At 42.0% G+C, this 12421-nt stretch overlaps 1 long non-coding RNA gene across 2 annotated transcripts; it reads right to left on the bottom strand.

Annotated features, from left to right (window-relative positions):
- Positions 1 to 657: 657 nt before the first annotated feature.
- Positions 658 to 12097, bottom strand: LOC132536390 (uncharacterized). 2 transcript variants are annotated; one of them, XR_009547989.1, is made up of 3 exons: positions 12008 to 12097; positions 8652 to 8764; positions 658 to 907 (listed from the first exon to the last, which is right to left on the bottom strand). It is a non-coding gene; the product is annotated as an uncharacterized LOC132536390 (long non-coding RNA). The 2 variants fall into 2 exon arrangements; XR_009547988.1 differs by lacking the exon at positions 658 to 907 and adding an exon at positions 7671 to 7795.
- Positions 12098 to 12421: the final 324 nt, after the last annotated feature.

The following is a 12421-nucleotide window of genomic DNA, read 5'->3' as shown; positions in this document are numbered from 1 at the left end:
CCTATCCAACAATGACGACATCAATAATAAATAATAACTACAACAATAAAACAACAAGGGCAACAAAAGGGAGTAAATATTTTAAAAAAGAAGAAAAAATTTTTAAAAAAGAGGATATTATTGGGGGCCGGGTGGTGGTGCACCTGGTTGAGCGCACATGTTACAATGCTCAAGGACCCTACCTGCAGGGGGAAATCTTTACAAGTAGTGAAACAGGGCTGCAGGTGTCTCTCTGTCTCTCTCCCTCTCTATCACCCCCACCCCTTGATTTCTGGCTGTCTCTATCCAATAAATAAATATAATTTTAAAAAAGTTTAAAAAGAAGATATTATTGAGAAAAGCAAAAATATATAGATTGGGAGAATATATGCTCAACTTACTTGATAAATGGTTCAAATGCCCAGAATAATAAATACAACATAACAACAGAGAGAAAAGAAATCGAATTAAGACATGAATAAAGGACGTTAAACACATGTATAACATCTCTCCAAGCAATGTATACAATGGTCCATATAAGAATAACACAAGTTTAAATATTTTAGGAGCTACATTTACAAAAAGGTGTTCACCTTGGCCAGTCAAGGTATCACCTGATGAGGCTAACGTTAGACTTCATTTAATCCAGTCCATACAAATGATAATGATGACACACAATGATCACAACACAACTGTTTATAAAATAGCTTATTTGGTCAACTAACTTTTGTATTCCAAATCTCATGTGGGGGCCGTGTGTTGGTGCTCAGAATAGGATTGCTCATATTACCAAGCGAGATGACCTGGGTTCAAGCTCCCACTCACCAGTTGAAGGGTAGACAGTTCATGAACAGTGAATGTCCATGGATGTCTACCTTTCTGTCTCCCTCTCCATCTACCCCACCGCTCTCAACTTCTCCTCTCTATCCTATCAAATAAAATAGAAAGAAAAGAAAAAAAAAAAAAGGCTGTCAGGAAGGGTGGACTCATAGCGCTGGCATCAAGCCCCAGAGCTAACCCTGGTAGCAATTTAAAAAAAAAAATCTCCCATGTAGTTATTATTTACAGAATGTCTCAATCTGAACAACTCATAATTTAAGTACTCGCCAGTCGTAATGTAGATTACCTCAGGTTACCTCAAAGTGTAAATTAGATACCTCAGTTCTAGATAGGCTTCTAGATAGGCTTCTTGATACCTCAATTCTGTACTAACCCCTGGTATAACATACATAACCACTTAGGATTATCATTTTGGTTTACCAACCTGTCTATCCTTGTACATTCAGACCCCTGAATGCATAGCTTCCAGTTTTATTGTTGTTAAATCCTTGATTTCTCCTAGTATAGGTCCCAGTGGTTTTTTTTTGTTGTTGTTGTTGTTGTTGTTTTTGCCTCCATGGTTATTGCTGGGGCTCGGTGCCTGCACCACGAATCCACTGCTCCTGGAGGCCAGTTTTTCCCATTTTTGTTGCCCTTGTTGTTGTCGTTATGTTATTGTTGCTGTTGTTGTTGGATAGGACAGAGAGAAATTGAGAGAAAAGGGAGAGACAGAGATGGGAAGAGAAAGACAGACACCTGCAAACCTGCTTCACCGCTCCCTGCAGGTGGGGAGCACCACGTGCACTACCGCCTGACCAGCCCCCTCAGTGTGTCTTTATCTATGGGTATTTTGTGAGAAAATAGCTCCCTTATTCTACTTGAGATGTTCAACATGGGGTTTTCTACGTCCTCATATTACTCAGAAAAGCAGTGACCTGAGAGTTCTACCTTAAGAGAAAACTCATGGCACCTTCTCTACCATTTATCTGAATCATTTTATCATGATGTTATTTGACACAAAAATCCCTGTCGGACTGAGTTTTGTTCATTTTTTTCTAATTGAAAGGAAAGAGAATTGGAACTCAGGATAAATTTCCAATAGCTACCCAGTGGTTTGATGGTAAATGTCTACAATATTTAATGGTTGATGAATGTTTCTAAAGAAGGGTTGCATAAGAAACCCCGAAGCAGTACTCTTTGCCAATTTCCAGGAAGTGACTCTTCTCCCTACTTGCCCATCCCTAGCAAGTCCCAAGCCTTAACTTGATATCCCTGGACAGGAAGTGAGAGAGATGACTGTGCTGTGCTCCCGTGAGAGCCACCTCCCACATATCACTGGATGAGAAGACAGGTTTGAAAAAGAGACGTGACAACTAATATTACTTGGTGCCTTTGAAGTACTGGGTAATCTTCCAGGTCCTTCACAAGCATGACAAATTTAATTATCAGCATAGTATATATTAGCTCCCATTTTAAGCTGTGTAAAAATAAAACTTAGGTAAGCCAAAGTTACCTATGCCCAAAGTTGCTTACTGATATCTAAGACGATATTTTGGCTAAGCCAATGTCAATCCCTTCTTTATTTTTCCCTTTCTCTTTCTCTGTTTTGGACGCTTCCTTTTCTTCTCTCTCCTCTTGTCTTTTCAAACTACCTGGCACTTGCCCTTTACTAACAGTGTTGTTTTAGATTCTAACTGTACACATTAAAAATGCACAGCTGACTCTAGTGGGTGTGAAACCTAAACAGTGATTAAAAGTGGAGTAGGGGAGTTATGCGGTAGCCCAGTGGGTTAAACGCAGGTGGCGCAAAGCGCAAGGACCGGCGTGAGGATCCAGGTTCGATCCCCCGGCTCCTCACCTGCAGGGGTGTCGCTTCACAAGCGGTGAAACAGGTCTGCAGGTATCTGTCTTTCTCTCCCCCTCTCTGTCTTCCCCTCCTCTCTCCATTTCTCTCTGTCCTAACAACGATGACATCAATAACAACAACAATAATAACTACAGCAACAATAAAAAACAACAAGGACAACAAAAGGGAAATATATAAATACTGTTTTTAAAGTTTTTTAAAAAGTGTAGTAGAGCATTTCTTCCAATATTTTTATACATTTTGTATCTTGTAGTGAGGTAATAAGACTGTACATGGGGCCAGCAACAGAGTTCCTTTGGACAGTGTGCTGCTCTGACATGCGTGAAAACCAAGGTCAAGCCTGGTCCTCACCCAACTGACGGAAGCTTCTGTGCTGAAGGAAGGAAGGGAGGGAGGGAAGAAGGAAGGAAGGAAGGAAGGGAGGAAGGAAGGAAGGAAGGAAGGAAGGAAGGAAGGAAGGAGAGGAAAGAAGGGAAAGGAAAGGAAAGGAAAGAAGGGAAAGCATAGATCTCATATGTGCTAGGGTACTTATCCCTAACTCTTCCAAATATGTTCTTCCACACTATACCCACCACCAATATCCCTCCATTGATGGACCATCTTCCAGTTAGAAGCCCCTCCAGTTTCCCTATTCAGTTGTCAGTCTTAAGGGGTTTGGTTTTGCCTGTTGCCTTTCCTTTCTTTATATCACTTTCTTTTTTTAATTTTTTTTTTAATTTAAGAAAGGATTAATTGGGAGTCGGGCTGTAGCGCAGCGGGTTAAGCGCAGGTGGCGCAAAGCACAAGGACCGGCATAAAGATCCCGGTTAGAGCCCCCGGCTCCCCACCTGCAGGGGAGTCGCTTCACAGGCGGTGAAGTAGGTCTGCAGGTGTCTGTCTTTCTCTCCCCCTCTCTGTCTTCCCCTCCTCTCTCCGTTTCTCTCTGTCCTATCCAACAACGACGACAACAACAATAATAACTACAACAATAAAACAACAAGGGCAACAAAAGGGAATAAATAAATAAAATAAAATATAAAAAAAAATTTAAAAAAAAACACCCTACAAAGAAAGGATTAATTAACAAAACCATAGGGTAGGAGGGGTACAACTCCACACAATTCCCACCACCCAATCTCCATATCCCACCCCCTCCCCTGATAGCTTTCCCATTCTCTATCTCTCTGGGAGCATGGACCCAGGGTCATTGAGGGTTGCAGAAGGTAGAAGGTCTGGCTTCTGTAATTGCTTCCCTGCTGAACATGGGCGTTGACTGGTCGGTCCATACTCCCAGTCTGCCTCTCTCTTTCCCTAGTAGGGCGGGTCTCTGGGGAAGCTGAGCTCCAGGACACATTGGTGGGGTCTTCAGTCCAGGGAAGCCTGGCTAGCATCCTGATGGCATCTAGAACCTGGTGATTGAAAAGAGAGTTAACATACAAAGCCAAACAATTTGTTGAGCAATCATGGACCCAAAGCTTGGAATAGTGGAGAGGAAGTGTTAGGGAGGTACTCACTGCAAACTCTAGTGTACTTCTGCTTTCAGGTATATATTTTGCAGTAGTTTATGGATACATGTTAACATAAGCTCTCTCTCACAGAAACTGGTGTATATCTAGGTTTGGGGACTTTGTTAGAAAGTGAACCACCTGAGATGGAATTAGAGAATACTATAAAAGGAAAGGTCTCACCCGAGTAATGAAGCTGAAGGGTTGTCATTCCACATGTGAAGTCTGTAGACACAGTCTGAAGTGAAGCATGTTGAGGTGGCAATGGTTGCATTGGTTAGGTTGTGGTCGGCGGATGCAATATTATTTGATATGAATTGGGAGAGGCATACAGGAAAGTGGGCCCTATCCAATGGTTCCAGGACTGGGGGAAGTAGGGGCTCTATAGTGGAGATGTGAGGTTCCTGCTGTCTTAAAGTTCAAAAGGACAATCGATAGTTAATGTTATCATCACATTATTTGTTAATTGGGTTAACTTTGAAAAGTCCTTTTGTTATGGTTTGCTGTACAGTACCCAGTATCTTGTATATAGCTGTGCTATTGGATGCTTCTAATCTACTTGGTCTAGGCTTTTGAGAGAGTCTGCATATCAAATACACAGCCTGTAGATTAAAAAGATTCAGTTTGTGTTTTGAGAAACTTTGAGACATACAACTGATTTTCCCCCTCTCATATTAATTAACTAGTGATTTATATGTCTACATTTTGCTAGGAGTGTACATAAACACCATTCCCACTACCAAAAGACTGTGACCCATCCCTCCCACCCACTCCCACCCCCCACTGTCCCAGGAAGCTGCACATCTACCCCTCACCACAGGGCTTTTACTTTGGTGCCCTACTTACAATTTGGTCAGGTCCTGCTTTTAGTTTCCCTTTCAGACCTTCTTTCTCAACTTCTGTTGATGAGTGGGATCATCCCATACTCATCTTTATCTTTCTGACTTAGCTCACTTAACATAGTTCCTTCCAGCTCTGTCCAAGATGGGTCAGAGAAGGTGGGTTCATTGTTCTTAATAGCTGCATAGTATTCCATTGTGTATATATACCACAGTTTTCTCAGCCACTCATCTGGTGTTGGGCACCTGGGTTGCTTCCAGGTTTTAGCTATTATGAATTGTGCTGCTATGAACATAGGAGTACACACCTCTTTTTGGTTGGGTGTTATGGAGTCCTTGGGGTACAACCCCAGGAGAGGAATTACTGGATCATAAGGAAGGTCCATGTCTAGCCTTCTGAGAGTTTTCCAGACTGCTCTCCACAGAGGCTGTACCAATTTACATTCCCACCAGCAATGTAAAAGGGTTCCTCTGTCCCCACAACCTCTCCAGCATTTGTTGCTGCTGTCCTTTTTGATGTATGCCATTCTTACAGGAGTGAGGTGGTATCTTAGTGTTGTCTTAATTTGCATTTCTCTGACAATCAGTGACCTAGAGCAGTTTTTCATATGTTTGTTAGCCTTTTGGATCTCCTCTGAGGTGAATGTTTTGTTCATATCCTCTGCCCATTTTTGGATGGGATCATTTGCTTTTTTGTTGCTAAGTTTGCTGAGCTCTTTATATATTTTGGTGATTAGTTTCTTGTCTGATGTCTGGCATGTGAAGATCTTCTCCCATTCTGTGAGGGGTCTCTCTGTTTGTTTAATAGTTTCTTTGGATGTGCAGAAGCTTTTCAATTTGATGTAGTCCCATTGGTTTGTTTCTGCTTTAGTCTTCCTTGCAATTGGGTTTGATTCATCAAAGATGTCCTTGAGGTGTAGGTGGGAAAGTGTTTTACCAATGTTTTCCTCTAAGTATTTGATTGTTTCTGGTCTGATATCTAGGTCTTTGATCCATTTGGAGTTGATTTTTGTTTCTGGTGAGATAAAGTGGTTCAATTTCGTTCTTCTGCATGTTACAACCCAGTTTTCCCAGCACCATTTATTGAAGAGAGCCTCCTTCTTCCATTTAATGCTCTGGGCCCCCTTATCAAAGATTAGATGTCCATTTATATCACTTTCTGTGAGTGCGATCATCTGGTACTCGTCTTTCTCCTTCTGAATTCATGGTATAACAAGAGAATATGTCATCTTTTTGACCATCAAGTCTTGTGTATTTCATATATACGCACTCATAACTCTTTAATCCACTCATCTGTCACTGGGCACGTGGGTTGCTTCAGGTCTTGTCTACTGTAAAGAGTGCTACAATAAGTAATGGTGACAAAATCACTTTCCAGAGTCCGTCTGCCAAAAGTACATTATAAACACAAATACTGCCACTATTCCTTCTCTGCTGTTGTTGCCTGGGTCCTCATACATAGATGTTTCCACCATTTCTCGGCTGGATTATCAGGTCCCATGGCTAGCTGCGTCAGCTTTGCACGTGGTGCGGTGACTGGGGAGTGGGTGTTTGTTGAGGCCTCAGAAGATTCACAGGCATTTTCCCTCCAGGTCTGTTACTATGGAGATGAAATTTTGGTAAGACCTCCACCACCAAGGCTGCCCTCAGCAAGATAGAAGAAGAAAAAGTCACCAAGATGACATCTGCTAGAAATTCCAACCCTAATTGAAACCCCAGTGATATAAGTGTAAGATTAGTGAAGTGGAAAAGAAAATGTCCAGACAAAGATAGAGGGTGGGGGAGACAGCATAATGGTGATGCAAACAGAATCTCATGCCTGAGGCTCCGAAGTCCCAGGTTCAATCCCCTGCACCACCATAAGCCTGAGCTGAGCAGTGCTCTGGTTTTTCTCTCTCTCTCCTCTCTTCATCTCTCTCAAAAATAAAATTAATTTAAAAAATTAAAAAAAAAAAAGACAAAGATAGAGTTAATTAACCATACTGGAGGAAGAAAAGAAGCCCCGGATACCAGGAGACTTTCAGAAAGGTAATCTTCCCGCCTCCCCTTTCCCCTCCTCAAGTGGTGTGTGTATTATCCTGACAAGACATGGAGCTTTCTAAATCCTGAGGGCAGGAAAAGACAATAACTAACGCAGTCAGGCCCTGAGCAATGGGTCTAAGTCCCACCTCCTTAACCTTGCAGCCTCTGCTTGTGTAAGGATTGTGGGGCCTTAAGCCAGCGCCCCCCTGCTCCGCACCATGCTCCATTGCTGACACTGTGGCCTATTTATATAATCATTGTTTTGCCTGATCTATCATCTTTCCTAGTTAAAACCCTAGCAACCGTTGCTATGGATGATTTCTACCTTCCTGCTCTTTGTTTTCTCCACCCCCTTTCCCAGCCATCTCTGTTCCTGACTTGCCACTTCTGGTTTTACCTTATAAAGCCATATGCGTTCCTCATTTTGCTCTCTTCTTCTCTTTTCTCTCCTGCGTCCTGGCCTGGAGAAGGGCTGGCGTGCAGAGCGGGAGGTGGCCATTGTGGTTTGGCGCCACATGGCTTAACCCTCCGTGCTCACACCCAACTCTGGAGAGTCCAGCTGCATAAAGATTTGTATTGCTACCACCACGAGCTTGGTTCCTGGATCATCTCTCTCTCTCCCGCGAAGCTAGTCCCGCAAAGGATGCTTTCTATCCTCAGTCCACAGTCCCCTATAGAAGCCGGACCTTCCCTTTGCTCAGGACCCAGAATCCTTTAAGAACACGAGCTCTTTCTGTGGCCCGTTAAGGTTAATCGACTTCCTCCTTGTTGACTCCATCTGCATGCTGTGAGTCACAAACCGCAACATTAAGGTATCTGGAATTCAATGCAAACCTTCCTTCAGCTCCCAAGCCCCAAGCTGTAGCTTCTACCCTGGAGAGACAAGCATGTCTCTGTTTCATGTCCACCTGAAAGCTGTCTATCCAGTGCAACTTTTTCTGGTTGGCTCAGGTTTTGTTGGGGTTTCTGAGTGGGATAATCCAAATTTTGATACAGATCTGGTATAGTCTCTAGCAAAGGTAAACACTGATGCTTTCAGTTTGGTCAGCTTGTCCCTTCCTCTCCCTGTCCTGCTTACTAGATTCTTGTCTTTATTTTTTCAACCCTTTCAGTATATCTGGGTTTACCATTTCTGTCCTTGTAAAGATCTTATTTCTATCTGGTCAGCAGTTCTGTGATAGATTGTCGAAGGCTTTACCCACAATCACAATTACATTAGTTTGGCTCACCAAAAAAAAAAAATTCTCTGTTGATATTTCCTGCCTCAGGAAACATTACATGTCCTTCTAAAATAGTTTAGGATTGCATCAGAAGAGAAATCTCTTGAAGATGGGGTAAAGGGCTGCTCAGGTAGACACATACAAGTGTTTGTGAGGTGGCCTTGACCTTGGCTTTAAACCATTCTCCTGGAGGCACAGTTCAGTCAGCACCAATGAAACAGGAGCCATGCAGAATAGTGCAGCAGCTACCTGCATTGTGTTTGAAAACCCATCCATGTGACAAAAAGATGTTTGTTTTTTTTCACCCATTTCTGAAAACCTCAGTTCCAAGTAAGGGTTGATTTATAAGGAGTCTGTTCCAGAGGCCTTATATCCAGTAGACCTTACACTTTACATATGGGAGGTACTAGGTTCAAATTACCTGCATCACCTAGATCCCCATGCAAGGCACTGAGGAGAAGGAAGTTCACGCATTTTCGAGCATGCTGTGGTATCTCACCTTTTCTGTCTGTCCTTCTCCCTGTCTTTTTCCATCTGAAATTAAAAGAAAAGAAAAGAAAAGAAAAGAAAAAGTCTGCCAGGAGCGGTAGAATTGTGCAGGTGTAAGGCCCTGCTGGCCAAAAATGAATAAATGAATAAATAAATGTATGTTTCTTTCCAAAACAAACTTCCTAGCTTCTTTCCACATGAGGACCCCTAATTTCATCTGCTCTATTCCTACCTGTGGGTTTCTGTTTATTAAATAATTTGTCCTGCTTTATATCTTACCACCTTTTAGGCACCAAGTTGCAGATGCTACTATGATTCCATCCTGATTTCCCTGGGCAGGTGACCTCACCTCCCCAAAGCCCTGCCCAACTAGGGAAAGATAGAGGCTGGGGGTGGGGGGGTATGGACAGAACTGCCAGCACCCATGTCCAATGGAGAAGAAATTACAGAAGTCAAACCTTCCACCTTTTTGTACCCCATAAAGATCTTTGGTCCATACTCCTAGAGGGATAAAGAATAGGGAAACTTCCAATGGAGGGGATGGGACATGGAACTCTGGTGTTGCAAACTGTATGGAATTACACACCCTTATCTTACAATCTTGTTAACCATTATTTAATCATGAGTAAAAATTAAAAATAAATGAATGTGTATCTCAGAAAAAAGCAAAACCAAACAAGACAAATTTGATGAATAAGAGATATAAAGAACATATATGGTTTTTTTTATCTTCAAAATCTATTCCTGAGTCTACCCGGCAGATAATAGTTTCTTTTAACTCATATAAACAATTGACTACTGTGTTGCAATTGAATATACAACAGGAATGACCAAACATAGCCCTGTCTCCCTCTGCAGTGTCAAAAATAATACGCCCTAGTGATTGAATGATCACAGCATGTTATATGGTTTGCATAAGTGTTTCTTCTCCTAAGGCAAATCCTGAGAATTTGTGTTATTATCCCTACTTAAAGCTTGGAAATAGGTCACAGTGTGCAAAAGTGATCTTCTGCTAAGATCTAAAGTCAACCTCTCCAAACATAAGATGACTCGACCACACCAAAGCAATGTTGATACAGCCTCGCTGCTTTTCTGCATGTGGTTTTTTTATTGTTCCTTATTTTCTTGCTAGACTGGCCTATTAGATGCCAATCTCAGTCTGAGTGGCAGTGAGCGGCACCTGGCATGTGGGCAGACAGTTAATTAAAGCCATCTTCTGCCTCTCCTATGTTCTCTTTGGCTAAGCAAACATCAGCTAATGAAATTTGCTGACGTCAAAGTCAGAGGCCTATGGGAAGGCGTGGTGCTCAAACACCCAACTCAGATCAGGCAGACAGAGGACTGACCTACTCAAAACAAATAGAAGGAAAACTTAGTTTCTGTCCCACCACTTCATTATAAACACTTTCACACACAGGTCATCTTTAAGGTCTGCTAGCATTCTAAAACTTGATGTCTGAAGGTGTATTTTAGAACTTTTCCCAAAGACAAATTATCTGGACCAGATGAATGTATTTTTCCCCAAGAGCTAGCTAGTATGTCTTGGGTTTTTTTAAGAATACATTATTTACCCATGAAGGGGAATTTGGACTTTTCTCCCGTTGGCAAGGAAACTTGAAATATAGTGATTGACTATGTTACTAGAAAACTTGGGAGTCGGGCTGTAGTGCAGCGGATTAAGTGCACGTGGCGCAAAGTGCAAGGACTGGCAGGAGGATCCCGCTTTGAGCCCCTGGCTCCCCACCTGCAGAGGAATCATTTCACAGGTGGTGAAGCAGGTCTGCAGGTGTCTCTCTTTCTCTCCCCCTCTCTATCTTCCCATCCTCTCTCCATTTCTCTCTGTCCTATCCAACAATGATGACATCAATAACAACAACAGTAATAACTACAACAATAAAACAACAAGGGCAACAAAAAGGATTAAATAAATAATTTTTTTTTTAAATTTTTTAAAAAGCAAAGAAAATTTATACAAGTAGGTGAAGAAACCCCTCCGATGAAAGAAATATTCACAAAACACCCAGAAATCCACAGGAATCTACAGTACGGTTTCAAAGATGTAGTGAGTGACATCATAATCAGTAAGATAACGAATAATGTGAAACCAGATGTAGGCTTCTCTGTCAAGAGAACCAAAGATGTTTGTGTTCAGCCATCAGTGGTGACTCTGAACCCTTTTCACTTCTGTCTCCTGAGGAATATGAGGTTATGTGTGTTTACTTATTAACGGAGTCAACAAATGTCTGTCCAGTTCCATTAGGAAGGAGGATTCTGGGAGTCGGGCTGTAGCGCAGTGGGTTAAGCGCAGGTGGTGCAAAGCACAAGGACTGGCATAAGGATCCCGGTTCGAGCCCCAGGTCCCCACCTGCAGGGGAGTCGCTTCACAGGCGGTGAAGCAGGGCTGCAGGTGTCTGTCTTTCTCTCTCCTCCTCTCTGTCTTCCCCTCCTCTCTCCATTTCTCTCTGTCCTGTCCAACAACGACAACAACAATAATAACTACAACAATAAAACAACAAGGGCAACAAAGGGAATAAATAAAATAAATATTTAAAAAAGAAGTAAAAAAGGAAGGAGGATTCCTCAGAGAACATGAAAGATAGTCAGTCCCTGCCTGCATGGAGTTTATGGCTCCAGAGAGAAGACAGGTTTTATTCAAGGTTCTATAGGAGCACTGCCTTTTCTTTTTCAAAAACTGGATTGGTTTGCAATACTGTTAAGATTTACGGAGTGCAATTTCACACCTCTGTGTGAGTATAATTCAGTGTATCCACCACCAGATAGAACCTCCTTATCCCGTTCTTAAGTCCTCCACCCTTTGACAGCCACCATCATTTTCATAGAATTTAAGAATCAGTTTGGTGGTCCGGGAGGTAGCGCAGTGGCTAAGGCACTAGACTCTAAGGCTTGAGGTCTTGAGTTCAAACCCTGCCAACACATGTACCAGAGGGATGTCTGCTTCTTTCTCTCTCTTCCTATCTTTATCATGAATAAATAAATTTCTAAAAAATAATAAGTAAATAAATATATAAGGATTAGTTTGCCTGTTTTTCCCCACAAGGTCATTTATTTCAACTAACTTTATTTTTTAACCTATGAGTGAAACTACCTGGTAGTTATTTCTCACTTCTCACTTTACTTATTTCATCAAACATATTTAACCTCCTGCTCTCTTCACCCCACTGTACACACTGTGTCATTTCTTTTATAGAAAGTAGAGGAATATTATTGAGTGACATTTTGGATACCCATGCTGGAGTTAATCGGAGTGGAGGAGAAAGGTAGACTTACCTTAGAGGTGGGAATGCAGAACTCTAGAAAGTTGACTCATAAATCTAGAAAATCTTGTTGACCTGAACTTGACCAGCTCAGAGTTTTAGATTCCTGAATCCAGAGCTGTGTTCAAATATGGGAAAAACATTCAATGAGTATCATGACAAATGTACATATTGAACCAAATAGGTACCTGCAAAATAAATGTAAGAGTTATACTATCAGTTGACTACTCTAGGTCAGAATCCCAAGACCTTCTCAGCGTGACAACATGCACAGAGGAATAGAACATGCCACATAGCCTAACACAGATCAAAGCCGTGTTTGTCCCTGTCGCTTCTGACCCAATGAGGTAATTAAACGATGTCCATCTGTCACCCTCAGGCACTCAGAAAGAGATGCGTACGCAATGAAAAGATGGAATGGACACCC

The sequence above is a fragment of the Erinaceus europaeus genome, unplaced genomic scaffold (assembly GCF_950295315.1).
Source record: "Erinaceus europaeus unplaced genomic scaffold, mEriEur2.1 scaffold_1123, whole genome shotgun sequence".
In the NCBI taxonomy this organism is placed as follows: Eukaryota; Metazoa; Chordata; class Mammalia; order Eulipotyphla; family Erinaceidae; genus Erinaceus; species Erinaceus europaeus.
Note: the sequence above shows the minus strand (reverse complement) of the source record. Positions and strands in the feature narration are given on the sequence as shown.